The sequence below is a fragment of the Pelodiscus sinensis genome, chromosome 2, assembly GCF_052426305.1.
Source record: "Pelodiscus sinensis isolate ZL-2025 chromosome 2, ASM5242630v1, whole genome shotgun sequence".
Classification (NCBI taxonomy): Eukaryota; Metazoa; Chordata; order Testudines; family Trionychidae; genus Pelodiscus; species Pelodiscus sinensis.
Genome location: NC_143053.1, coordinates 43,750,867 through 43,763,208, shown reverse-complemented (window position 1 = coordinate 43,763,208; position 12,342 = coordinate 43,750,867). Strand labels below are relative to the sequence as shown.

The 12,342-nt window shown below is 42.1% G+C and overlaps 1 long non-coding RNA gene across 2 annotated transcripts in view; it reads right to left on the bottom strand.

The window, feature by feature from the left end:
* LOC149525251 (uncharacterized) overlaps positions 1-12,133 on the bottom strand; it is a 70,788-nt gene extending 58,655 nt beyond the window's left edge. For both annotated transcript variants that reach the window (XR_016348604.1, XR_016348605.1), the window contains exons 1-2: positions 12,009-12,133; positions 11,409-11,441 (exon numbers count right to left, since the gene is read on the bottom strand). This is a non-coding gene — a long non-coding RNA (uncharacterized LOC149525251). The remainder of the gene's footprint in view (positions 1-11,408; positions 11,442-12,008) is intronic.
* Positions 12,134-12,342: the final 209 nt, after the last annotated feature.

Here is a 12,342-nt window from a genome sequence, read left to right as displayed (position 1 = left end):
TCTAATGAGATAGATTAGCACAGATCTACAGCACACAGGCAATAGAGAAATTAGGCATCATGTAGCCCATTGAGAAAGACAAATACCATGGTAAAAATGAGTAGTCACAATTACAAAACTGCATACAATAAATGAAGAAATGCAAACTAGGGTCAGGGACATGTGGGGAGACACACAAATATGGAAGGTGAAAAAATATTTCAGATTTATGATCTACAACCAGTGTGCCTGGGGAGCCAGGCCTGGGGCTTGGTATCTTATCCTAACATCTTGCTCTGGAAAAGCTCATGTTGGAAATCTTGCAGGGTCAAGCTTTCGCATGTAATTTCCAGTACTTCCTGCTTTCAGCCAGATGGAAATAACATGCAAAAACTACCTAGTTTATATTTTCCTTACCCAGTGTTTTTGCCTTCTGGTTCCACCAGCAAGATTTGGTGCTTTTTTGGTTTTATAGCTAATCATACTTCAAGCCTGGTTCATTTCCAAGTTGCAAGTTAATTCTTACTTGTTTGCATTATTTTTCCTCTCCTTAGTCTATTTGCCCTTGTGGCCACTTATTTCACTGTCTCAGATTCTCAGCTGCTCCAATTTGAGAGTCTCTCAGCTGAGCATTGCAAAGAAGAGGGGGGAAAAAGGAGCGATATGTGGCTCCCCAGTCCTAGGGCCAGTACTGTGCTTGTCTACACCCCAAGATAGTTTTGCATGACCCTAAGGCCACAACTCCCAGTGAATGCTGATGATCACCAGAGTTCATGGGCACTCTGGGCATGCCCACTTGCTCCCACTCTTGTGCTCACTAAGGATGTGTCTAGACTACAGGGTTTTTTTTGAAAAACGTGGCCTTTTTTTGAAAAAGCTTCCACTGCATCTAGACTGCTGCCGCATTTTCGAAATTAAATCGAAAGAATGCAGCAGTTTGAGACTGTGGAAAGCCTCGCTTACAAGGAATAATGCCTTTTTTCAAAAGTGCTCTTTCGAAAAAAGGCGCGATGTAATGCAAACTGTGCTTTTTTGAAAGAGAGCATCCAGACTGCCTGGGCAGCTTGCTTTTTTGAAAGTACTGGTTGTAAGCTAGATGCTCTTTTTCGAAAGAGGCTTGCAGTCTAGACTTAGTCTAAGGGTGCATCTACACAGCATAGTTATTTCAAAATAAATGACATTATTTTGAAATAATGTGAGTATCTACACAGCAATTCCATTATTTCAAAATAATGGATAGCTTATTTTGAAGTCTGTAAATCTAATTTCATGAGGAATAACACTTATCATATTTATAGTAGCCCAATGCCTGAGACTCTTGCCTCTGGGGGGTGCTGTTGCCTCCCGCCGCGGCGCTCGGCTGAGTTCTGCACTGCTTAGCCAGGCCACCGCGGGAGAGCAAGCAGTGCAAGCGACCGTTTGGGTGCTGCGGTCCCCATGCAGCAGTCCCATGCTTCATGGGGAGTACGGGGCCCAAACGGCCACTTGCGCCCCCATGGCGGCCTGGCTGAGCGGTGCAGAACTCAGCCAAGCTCCATGGCGGGAGGGGAAGAGGGGCGGGGCAGTGATGTACACGGCCAGGGGGTGAGGCCTGGTCATGTACATCACTGCCCCGCCCCCCTTCACCTCCCGCTGTGGTGCTCTGCTGAGTTCTGCACCACTCAGCCGGGCTGCTTTGGGGGAGCCCAAACAGCCACTTGCTCCCCCATGGCAGCCTGGCCGAGCGGCACAGAACTTAGCTGAGTGCCACAGCAGGAGTGGAAGGCGGGCAGGGCAATGATGTACATGGCCCCGCCCCCTGGCCATGTACGTCACTAGTGTTACCAGGTGGGGTAAAAAAAACCAAAAAAACAAAACTGGACACACTTGATCGGGAGCGGGAGGGGGGATGGACTGGCCGGGACAGGAGAGGGGCTGGCTGGGAGGAGGGGAGCGGGGGCAGGAAGCAGAAGTGTGGGGGGTCAGAGGCAGTGTAGCTGGCCAGGGGAGAATGGGGAAGGGGTGGCCGGCGGGAAGCAAAGCTGGTCGGGGGTAGGAGTCGGGGCAGTGAGGCTGGCCATCGGAAATCGGGAGGAGGAACTGGCTGGCAGGGGGTGGGGAGAGGGAATCGGCCGGCAGGGAGCCGGACTCACTTGGGTATGTGAAGATCCCAGGGTGCTGTCTGCCCTGCTCATGGTCTCAGCAAAGCAAATCCAGCTGCGGCTCCAGCACACGCTGGTACAGCGCTCAGGAGAAGGGACAGAGCTTCCCCTGCTTTCCAGAGGCAACTAGAGTCTCCCAGTGCTGATCGCGCCCCCTCTCCCAGCCACTCCTCCACCAGGCTTCCATCTGGCACCCAGCCAGAGAACCAGAAAATACCAGACATTGTACACGTCCGGTATTTTCTGAAATTTTTTTTACTGAACAGAAGGCCCAAAAACCGGACTGTCCAGTAGAAAAACAGACACCTGGCAACCCTATACATCACTGTCCTGCTCCCTTCACCTCCCGCCGTGGTGCTCGGCTGAGTTCTGTGCTGCTCAGCTGGGCTGCCGGAGGGGGAACCCAAACGGCCGCTTGGTCCCCCGCAGCAGCCCGACTGAGTGGTGCAGAAATCAGCTGAGGTGAAGGGAGGGGGGGCGGGATGGTGACGTGCGGCGTGACAGCAGCTCCAAGCCCTGCCCTCTGGCTGTGAATATCACCGCCCCGCCCCCCCTTGCCAAGCGCCATGGCAGGAAGTGAAGGGTGGTGGGGCGGTGATGTACGCGCCTAGGGGGTGGGACCTGGATGAGCGTGCGTCCCTGATGGAGACAGAGGAGAGCCGAGAGAGAGTGAAAGGCAGGAGTGGGAGAAGAGAAAGAGCGAGACAGAGAGAGGGGCAGATGGCAGAAGAGAGCAGAGAGAGGGGGAGGCAGTAGTAGGAGGAGGAGGAGAGAGAGATGGAGCAAGAGACTGGAGACTCAGGAGAGAAGACCGACGTGGAGGAGAGACCTGAAAATCCCGTTTTATGACAGGCTAATTGGCTAGTTCCAAAATAGTTATTTCAGAATAGCAGAAGTGTGGATGCTCCACTGCTGCCATTTCGAAATGGCTCCTCCCCAGGGCCATTCAAAGTAATTACTCCCCATTGCCTCCTGGGGCTCTATATCAAGGTAACACATCCACATTCAGGGAGTTTGCCTTGGATTAATTTTGAGGCTTCCCTGTAGCGTAGACTCGCTATTTCGAAATAAGCTATTTGGGGAAAAAAAATCCAAATAGCTTATTTCGAAATAAGTGTGCTATGTAGATATACCCTGTGTCCAAGGCCAGAAGGTGGGTGGTGTATTGATTCTGTGCCACAATCCGATCTAACACTCCTTTGTGTATGCAGGCTGATACAAAGGGGGTGTATTCTGGTGTAGATTCTGTCCTGATATCTTTAAATCTTCTTTATGAACAGTACTGGAAGGCTGTAACTTAAAACCCCCTCGTGCTCCATTGCTTTGAATAGGGACATAATTCTACATTTGCAGGGGGATTCACTAGATGATCTAATAGGCATTTCCATCTCTAATTTCCATGATTCTATAGTGCTATGCAACTTGATTAAAAAGGCTCAGCAAAACAATGCTCTTCCTGAGGCAATAAAAGGCAGCCTGACTGCTAATGGCAAAACTAGTGAGAAGACAAAGCAGGTGTGTGCTTAGAAAAGCAAAAAGAAATCCTACAAGAAGCAAAACAAATTAAAAATAAATAAATGCTTAGAGAAAAGATAGCACACCTCTTCTGAGAGACTTAGCTGATAATACAGCCCTCACAGCATGATTCAGCTCAGTGGGCATTAATAAAGATATTTTCTATTATTTTTTTTCTTCTCCGCACCCCATACAGAACTAAAATAACCATTATTTCTAACTTCCGGGGGGATATTTTTATAGGTCAGGAAAAATGATCGTTTTGTTTGCAAATTCAGTTAATCAGTTATATATCCTCTCAAAACATATAATAATGAATTTACAGCCACACATGACAGAGCAGTTAATATTGATTTCTTTTTAAATAAAAAAGTTAGACAATTGTATTTTGTTAGCAATTTTATGGGGCCCAATTTTCAGATAATTTAGATGTAAAATGTCAATGTTGTACCAGGCTGTACAAGGAAATTGGATAGCTGTCCATGCAGCTAGATTTGCATGGGCAATTACCCAATTTGCATGCATTCTCTTAGTTAGATGTATACATTTTTGCATACATAAATTCCTTGAGAACCTGTTCCATGGTGTCCATAACCTGCCTAAAAGAAATTCTACATGTGACATTAGGAAGCAGCCACCATAACTCTATAGGAGGCTTGCCAGTATTTTTTGGGAAGGAGTTTTAGACCGGGGAGTTGGACTGATAGGTAAAATTGGGAGTCAGATGGAAACTGATGTTTGCTTCCAACTAAAAAACAGAACCTTGAATTTTAACCCTTTGAATTTGGAGTCACAGTCCAGAAGCTGAACTTGTTTCTATGATTTGGAGTCAAATCCTAAACCAGGAAGGTTCTATTTTCCCATTTATTTCAGCTGTGACTGAACTCTGATTCATAACATTTACGGCTAGAAAGGACTATTAGGATCATCTAATCTGACCAGAAACAGCTCAAAGACTTGATGCTGTTGAATCATAGTTGTTATTGTCTTGAATCCAAACCCTGAACCCAACATAAACCTAATCTGGATCTAATCACAGGCTCCTTTAGCTCTGTTTGCCTTTCTGTCCAGAAAAATTATAAAACTGAGTGGTGGGGATGCACATGTGAAATAACGAAACCTTCAAAAAACACACTTGTCATAAGCAGATCCAGCTGTTGCAGAAGATGTTTTAGTGTGTTCCACAAGAACCACTCATGTACATTCCCATCACAATATACAGCGATTTGCGTGTGTAGCATCCATTTGTGGTTAACGGGAACAGCATGCAAACTGCAAACCCTCCCCTACATATAAACAAATCAAAGAGCGTATAGGCCCACCACACCTTTCTGGATATCAGGGTGGTAAAATTAATTTGAATGCTCAAGGGAAAGCTTTGTAATCAGCAGTTTAGATTTCTTAGCTGCTTTTCATAATATCCTGAAAGACTCCAGCTGACACAGTAAAATGAACCTGAGGATTTTTTTTGTTTCTTTTTAGTCCTTTGCCCTTTGAAACTAATAGAATAAAATAATTATCACAAGAGAATGTTATGTCTGTGTAAGTCTTTTCAGTGCATTGATAATTATTGTATTTCACGTGGTCTTTTAATTACATAGTGTCTGAGATTAAAATTCAACAGCAGCTCTCAACGAGAAAGTACTTTAATATCTTCAGTGCTGTTCCTGTACACTGGCATTTGAAAGATAGGCTAAAAAAAAAAAAAAAAAAAAGGAGGGGGGGGCAGAGTGGGCATTCATTGCTAGCATTAACATCCCTTCCGATTGCAATGCCAGTGAGCTGCGCTGACTCTTTAAGCAGACCTCCCACATTTTTGATAGGATGTTTTCTAGCAGAGCGATCCACAAATATTATCATTCAATGACAATACAGTTTCATCAAGGTACATCTCAATCCACAGGATACAAGTCCCACACAACAGACGGAAAATCTGGCGCAGTGATGTGCACACTGCGTGTGTTACTTACTGGTTATTGCGGTGGTCATACCGAGTCCCGTATGGCGATGTATTAACGAATGGCATGCAAGCACCTTCTGTTGAAACATCTGCGACAGGGAAATTTCAGGCATTTTTCCAGATTTTTTTGTGCTCTGGACCAAATTTTCATTAGAACTATAAAACCTGGCAGGCAGCATTGTTGTGTATGATTTTTTAATAAACTGGGACATGCCTTTGTTAGAAGAGTGAGGAAAAGGGCTCTTAAGAGATTTCTTCCTATTACAAAAAGTTCAGAAAACATATGACAGCTAACAAAACAGCATCTCCTAACTTTTTTCTACTCCAAGAGTAAAATTTCATGACTTTTTGGATGTTTACAATCATGTACAGTTTTTGAAACATAACCAAAAGTGTAGATTTTTCTCATCTCAGATGAAATGATTCCAAAGGTGGCATTACTTGAGAATGTATTCAAAGCGAGTGCACCCAGCTAACACAGACTTTTAGCATCTTTGATGCCTGCTGCCAAGAATCTCACAAAGGATTTTCACTTAACTGACGAGGTCCCTCAGAGAAGAAAAAAAAAAAAAAAAAAAAAGAGAGAAAAAGAAGAAAGGGAAACAAATGGGCATGTGTTGATTTGATCTTGTATAGATTGTGACCCTAACTCATAGTTATGCTGTTTGTTTGAACACCAAATCACACATTATCCATTCCTCACTTCCCTGTAAAACAGCCACCAGCCACAACTTGAAATTTCAATTTTGTAATTCTCCCTGACATCCTATGAACACTAATGCAGAACAAACATGCTTGGCAGTAAATATGTACATTATCATTATGTAAATAGGTACGTTATCATTATAGAAAAATGATGATGTTCTTTGCTAAGTTTATATTCCCTTCCCAAAACATTAGGCAGTCTGAAGTATAATTCCCATTATACCACTGAGGCTGGAAAAACACTTTAGTTCAACAATTATTAGTATGCTGTATGTAACACAATGTTTTCCATGTACAAAGATGGTGTGCAATTCTAAATCTTTCCAGACAAACTAATGCTGTTTCACACAGCTCAATTCAGCCTTAGCAATGAACAGAAGCATTTTAAGAGTCATATCCATTTCCATGTTCAAATTGATCATATTATGACATTTTATATTGACAATGCTGCAAGCTGAGATGATAGCATTTTAAACTGAATGAGGTGAATGATTTACTACTAATACAAATTACACTGCATTTCTGAACCTTAGATGAACTAGGAATGACTGCATGTCACAGTCTGTTTGGAAATATTGCAGTGTTTACATTAAATCCACTGCCTATGCATAAGCAAGTATATCAGTACAGGAGAACTGAAATCTTTAGGCATGCGGTAAATCTTAAAGTTCTTGTGGCAAAAAAAACATACTAAATTAATAAATTATGCTCAGTACAATAAATGACAAATCCTATGCAAATCATATAGTATATCTAGCATGTTCCTACGGTAGGTAGTACATGCATAGAGAAGTACTGGTTTCTGGTGCTTAGTTTGTAATGAAAGAGGCTCCACTTTTCAAGCAACTAGGCACAGGGATGCATGAAAGGATTTTTTTTTAAATAAACTTTCAAAACTAATGCAGCAAGCCCAGAGGTGCCAGAGCTATGAACTACCAAGCCTAGAAGTGCTGGGGTTCAGACAAAGCACTACCAGTTTCCGATAGCTATCTAAAGGAGGGAGCACCAAAGGAAGGACAGTTAAAGTGATGTTGGATGAAAATATTTATAAAAGTTTTTATACGAGTAAGTGTGTCTTACTCTTACTGGAAAAAAAAGGGGGGGGGCGCGCTATTCCTTTACAGACCCAAACTCACGAAAGTATGTGAATGGGTTCAAAATGTCTCAAGCTTTTGCTTTCCTTTTTTTCAGAATGCTGCTTTGAACAAAAAAATGTCCATGTTCAGAACAGGAAATTATGCCAATTAGCGTGGAAAATGAGAGAAATTGAATTCGCTATGAAAAAGATGAGAATTTGATTCTCACAAATGGGTGTCCATTTATACCAAAATACCATGTGCCATATTCCATCTCGGAAGACATTTTAGAGTTTTAATCCAGCTATGAATATGAATCACATCTGTTGTTTTAATGCCTTAACGCTCTTCACTTCTGGGGTTTTGTTTTAAGGGAAGCCCAAGAGGAAGCACAGCCTAGGAGTACACTCAGATCTAATGTGCATGGTCAATTCCTTTTACCAATGGCATTAAAGGTCTATATCAGTGGTTCTCAAACTTTTCGGCATCACACCCCCTTTTTGATTTTTGAAAAACTCTCACGCCCCCCCCCCACCCCAACAGCAAAACTTGTTGAGCAAAAAAAAAAAAAAGGCCAAACTTTTTGGCATGATGCCCCCTTTTTGAAAAACCCTCATGGTCCCCCTCCCCCCTCCCCCCCCCCCCCAACCAGCAAAACTTTGAGCAAAAAAAACCAAAAAAACAAAAAAGGAGCTGACCGGGACAGAAAAACGCCGGGGGGGGGGGGGGGGGTCTTTGGAATTTCTTCACACTTCCCCAGGGGGGCACACCCCCCAGTTTGGGAACCTATGGTCTATATTGTGCTAGCACTTAGCAACCAACCAGGCATCACTAAGGTAGTTGATGAACAGAGTAAATAGTCTATTTTAGGTACTTCCTACAGTATCGGAGAACTTCAGACATTTAGAGTTATCGACAACACATTCTTTATAGTAGTACAGTCATATTATCCCTAGTATACAGTGGGGAACTGAGGCATTAAGTGACTTGCCTAAGGTTGCAGAACCAGTCTGTGGTGGAGCAGAGAACTGAACTGAAGTTTCAGACTACCACCCTAACCACTTTCTACCTTGATTTAAAGAGTTTCCATTCTAAAACTCAAACTAACAAGTGAACTGGGCTAAAAACAGGAGAGAATAGGGTGACAAAAATATTAGCATGCATGCAATTATTATGCAGATGGGAACACTGATCACATAGTTATCCCTAATACCTGTGCATGGTTATCAATACATATGCTGTTCTTGAAACTACAGAACAGCTCATTGATCCAGCAAAACTGCATAAGGAACCATGCTCTAATTAGCCCCTAGGAGTATGAGCTCTGTTCTGACACTAACTCCGTTGGCATTTTTTCAGAAATAAGCTTATATTTAAAAGTTACCTGTGATCTGCTAGAAAAGACAAACTTCTAACTAAATAAATTAGTCTTCTGTGTGTAAAACTAAACAATTTAAAATAGTGAACTTATAAACAGCACAAGCTATTTAAAACAGATAACCAGAATGGCTGATTGGAACTGCCAGAAGTGGATTCCTAGGAAGGAAGTTATAAACCCACATGACTACACATCTCCTTGTGGAAGTCAACACATGACTTTGGTCAGCTTTGTTCAAGTGGGATCCCGATTGCCCCAAATGCAGTGAAACTGTCCTTAAACTAAAAGGATGCCAAGAGTAAAAACAATTAGAGACCACTTAAAATATCCTTTCAGCTGCTTAGACAACCCATTTTAAGCTCTAGTCTCACACCCCCAGCTATTGTAATATAAATTTAAGCTCTTTGGTCCGTTGTTGTTCGCTCTGCTTAGTACTGCCTTAACATATGTTGTTTGGAGATTCCAAGATGCCATGGTCAGTTTGATGAAGTATACTTAAGCTTTTGGCACTGAATATCTGCAATATCATGGACGGTCAAGGAGGCGCCTGTTATAAAAATACACAGTGAAACACAAATGGAGGACTGCTCTTTCTCAAAGGCTAACGTAATGCATTCCTTCTGTTTAGGCTCATTTTCCAGCCTTTCACATTCTTTGTGAACAAGAGTTATAAAACAAGCCTGATGCAGGCCAATTATTTTTGCTTTGAAGGCCATTAATCAAGATTGACTAAGAAAATGAAGACAGCTAAGCAAAATTTCATATGTGACTAGAGTGAGATTAAAATAAAACCAGATGGGGATGGACAGAGACGCTAAGCATTTTTTTTTAAACTCGTGTAATAAATGTCTTTTACAAATTACAGCACTCTTATTTTCTTACAGTAAATCAAATTGGGTCATAATGTACAAGTGGTCTCATTGCTGAAATGTCAAAAATAGAACCTGCCTTCTTCTCCCAGAGTAATTCCTCAAATCTAAACCAGCAGTGTGGCCTGACAGCCTATAAACCATCTACCTGGATGCAGATCAGTTTTAAGGTAACTATCTGTATCTGATAGATGCATTTCTCAAGCCCACGAAGTAAGCCATGTATTTAAATCTATAGAATTCACTGTTCTTCAGCATCTGAATTTGCAATCCCTCCATGTATAAAATTCCCTCTGAAGTTATGGGATTGCTATAGCCAGGATTTTTACAATACAGAGTATAAATGTATCAGTTTGACACAGTTACCAGAATAATGAGTGGCCCACACACCTGGAAGAAGGGCTCATTTGCAATTGTGTTTTTCTCTACAATGTGTAAGATATCCACAATGTGGATGTCATTTCACATCCAGGGCCCTCTTCTACCCACTGATAATTCAGTGTAAGAGCCTACCATGTTCCCCCTCCCCCCCAACAGGGAGTTTATGCTTTGTATTAGAAATACAAGAATATTAAAAACCCTAGCTCAGTCTATGTAGCCTATATATGGTATATACACTGTATTTTTCTTTTTAATATTAGGATTTCTGCTCTGCATTTTCACAGTTCATTGCTGTTCCTGACAGCTCTTCCCATTCTACCATGTTTTCTCATTGAATTATCTCTTGTTGCCCATTTTCCAATCTTGTTTAGCTGAAATGGTTGCCCAACAACATGCAAGTGTGAACCAACCTTTTGAATCCAGGATCGTTTAGGTTTGAAATGAAGGAAAAGTTCACACAATTTCTGTTCTTCATGCTCCAATCTCTTCACAAACAGTAGGTCACATAGTAGAAACTTAAAGCCTCAGTACACTCTACTTAATTCCGTTCTCAAAACAAGAGAAGTCAGGTGGCAAGCTTTCAAGTAATGCTCATTCAAGGGGGAAATTTAATACTCACCTTCCTAGACCCTTAGTCATTTCATGAGACTGCCCTCTGCTTGATTCATTCATTCCAACCCAAAGTCTATCTTCCCCAAACTTAGGTCTTCAGTCTCCACCCCCAATTCCATACTTGAAGGGATAAAATTGCAGAGGCACAGTTATTGCTGTTCACAGTAGTTTTAATCAGATTTCCATCTGAAATTCCTCAGGTAAGCCAGAGGAACATGGAGCAAACAGGCCCTGTTTTTACTCTACACAATTTAAGGTATGGAGCTTTGGTGGCATGTGACTCTACCAACACTCTTATATGGCTCTCATAATGGTAGTATTCAGCTGCTGAGAGTAAGATGCTGAGCTACTGCACTCACATTTCCAGATGTTTTAGGGGTTTACTGATGCATTTTGCTCCAATCTGGTATGCAGCAGAAGGGAGCACTTGGCCCAATTGCTAATTAATTCCCAATTAAAACCCAACTCTAAAGCAGAAAAAAGGTGGAGGTAAAGAAGTTGAGATTTTCCCAAATCCACATCTGAGGTAGAAATCTAAGTCCATATTAGAACACAGAGCCTGTAGACTTCGAATCCTGTACCCAGATTGCACCTCTACAAATAGGTAGGACACAAACTCATAAAATGCAACAGATGCTCACCAACTTGTGACTCTTTTCTCATCCCTCCGTAAATTTTTCCCCAAGACCCTCTCTGGAGTTGTCAGCTAAGTATCACATTTACTCATGCCTGATCTAATAAATTAGACATTCAATACATTATTCCAGGTGACGCTGTGGAAAGATATCCTACCTCTTTCTGTAGATCATGGTTGTGTAGAGCTAGCTGAAAAATTCAGTTCAATTATTTAGGAAAAACTGTCATCATTTTTCACATGTCTCTATTGTCTGCTCTTTATAGCTAACCTCATTCAGGTGCTGTGTAAGTCTAATGCTACATACTCAGAATAGATTCTTAAAATAATCCACAAACACTCCTTGATAACTTCAGTGAGGCCTCTGTTCACTGAGGAATTTTATATCAAGCAGTTTAATTAATATATAATCTACTTTTTCCTATTCTAGGTCCACATCATGATCTCCCAATGACTTCAGTGCTAACAAGCTCAGCTACTAATATATGACAGCCATTTTAGTGCTACTAAGCTGCCTGCTTTAAAAAAAAAATAACTACTGCAAGAGCATCAGGAAAAGGCAAACTCAAAATTCTATTCAGCCTAGCTCCTGATCCTACCTCCCCTCCCACTTCCATTGCCTTCATAGGGACTCAGGAGACCTCTGCACTTCCCTGGAGACCATCAGCCTCTTAGAATCATATCTCAAATGCAGCAGTACAATTGTCAGTTTTTGTATGCCTAGCATGTGGAGTCTTCATAGAGCTGTAGTATCCCACCATTGCTGCTGAACTTAAATCCTATTATCAAACCAGTGAACAGAAGTTGTGTGATCAATTCCTGCTAAGTTCTTTCATGGTGTTAGGTTTCCCAGGTGCTTGCCAAAGTACAGCCTGCTCTGTGGACAGTAACACCTGACTGCGAACTCTGCAAGCTCCTCTGCTTTTCTGCTCAGGTGTTTCTTTTGTCACACAAACCAGTAATTGTCTGCAGGTGTGCTGAACTGTTGGCCGTAATATAGTTCCACTGCATGCTTCAGTAAAACAGGAAAGACTTAATCCAGAAGAGATTTGGCCTGCAATGTTATACAGACTTCCCATTTAAACTCATCAT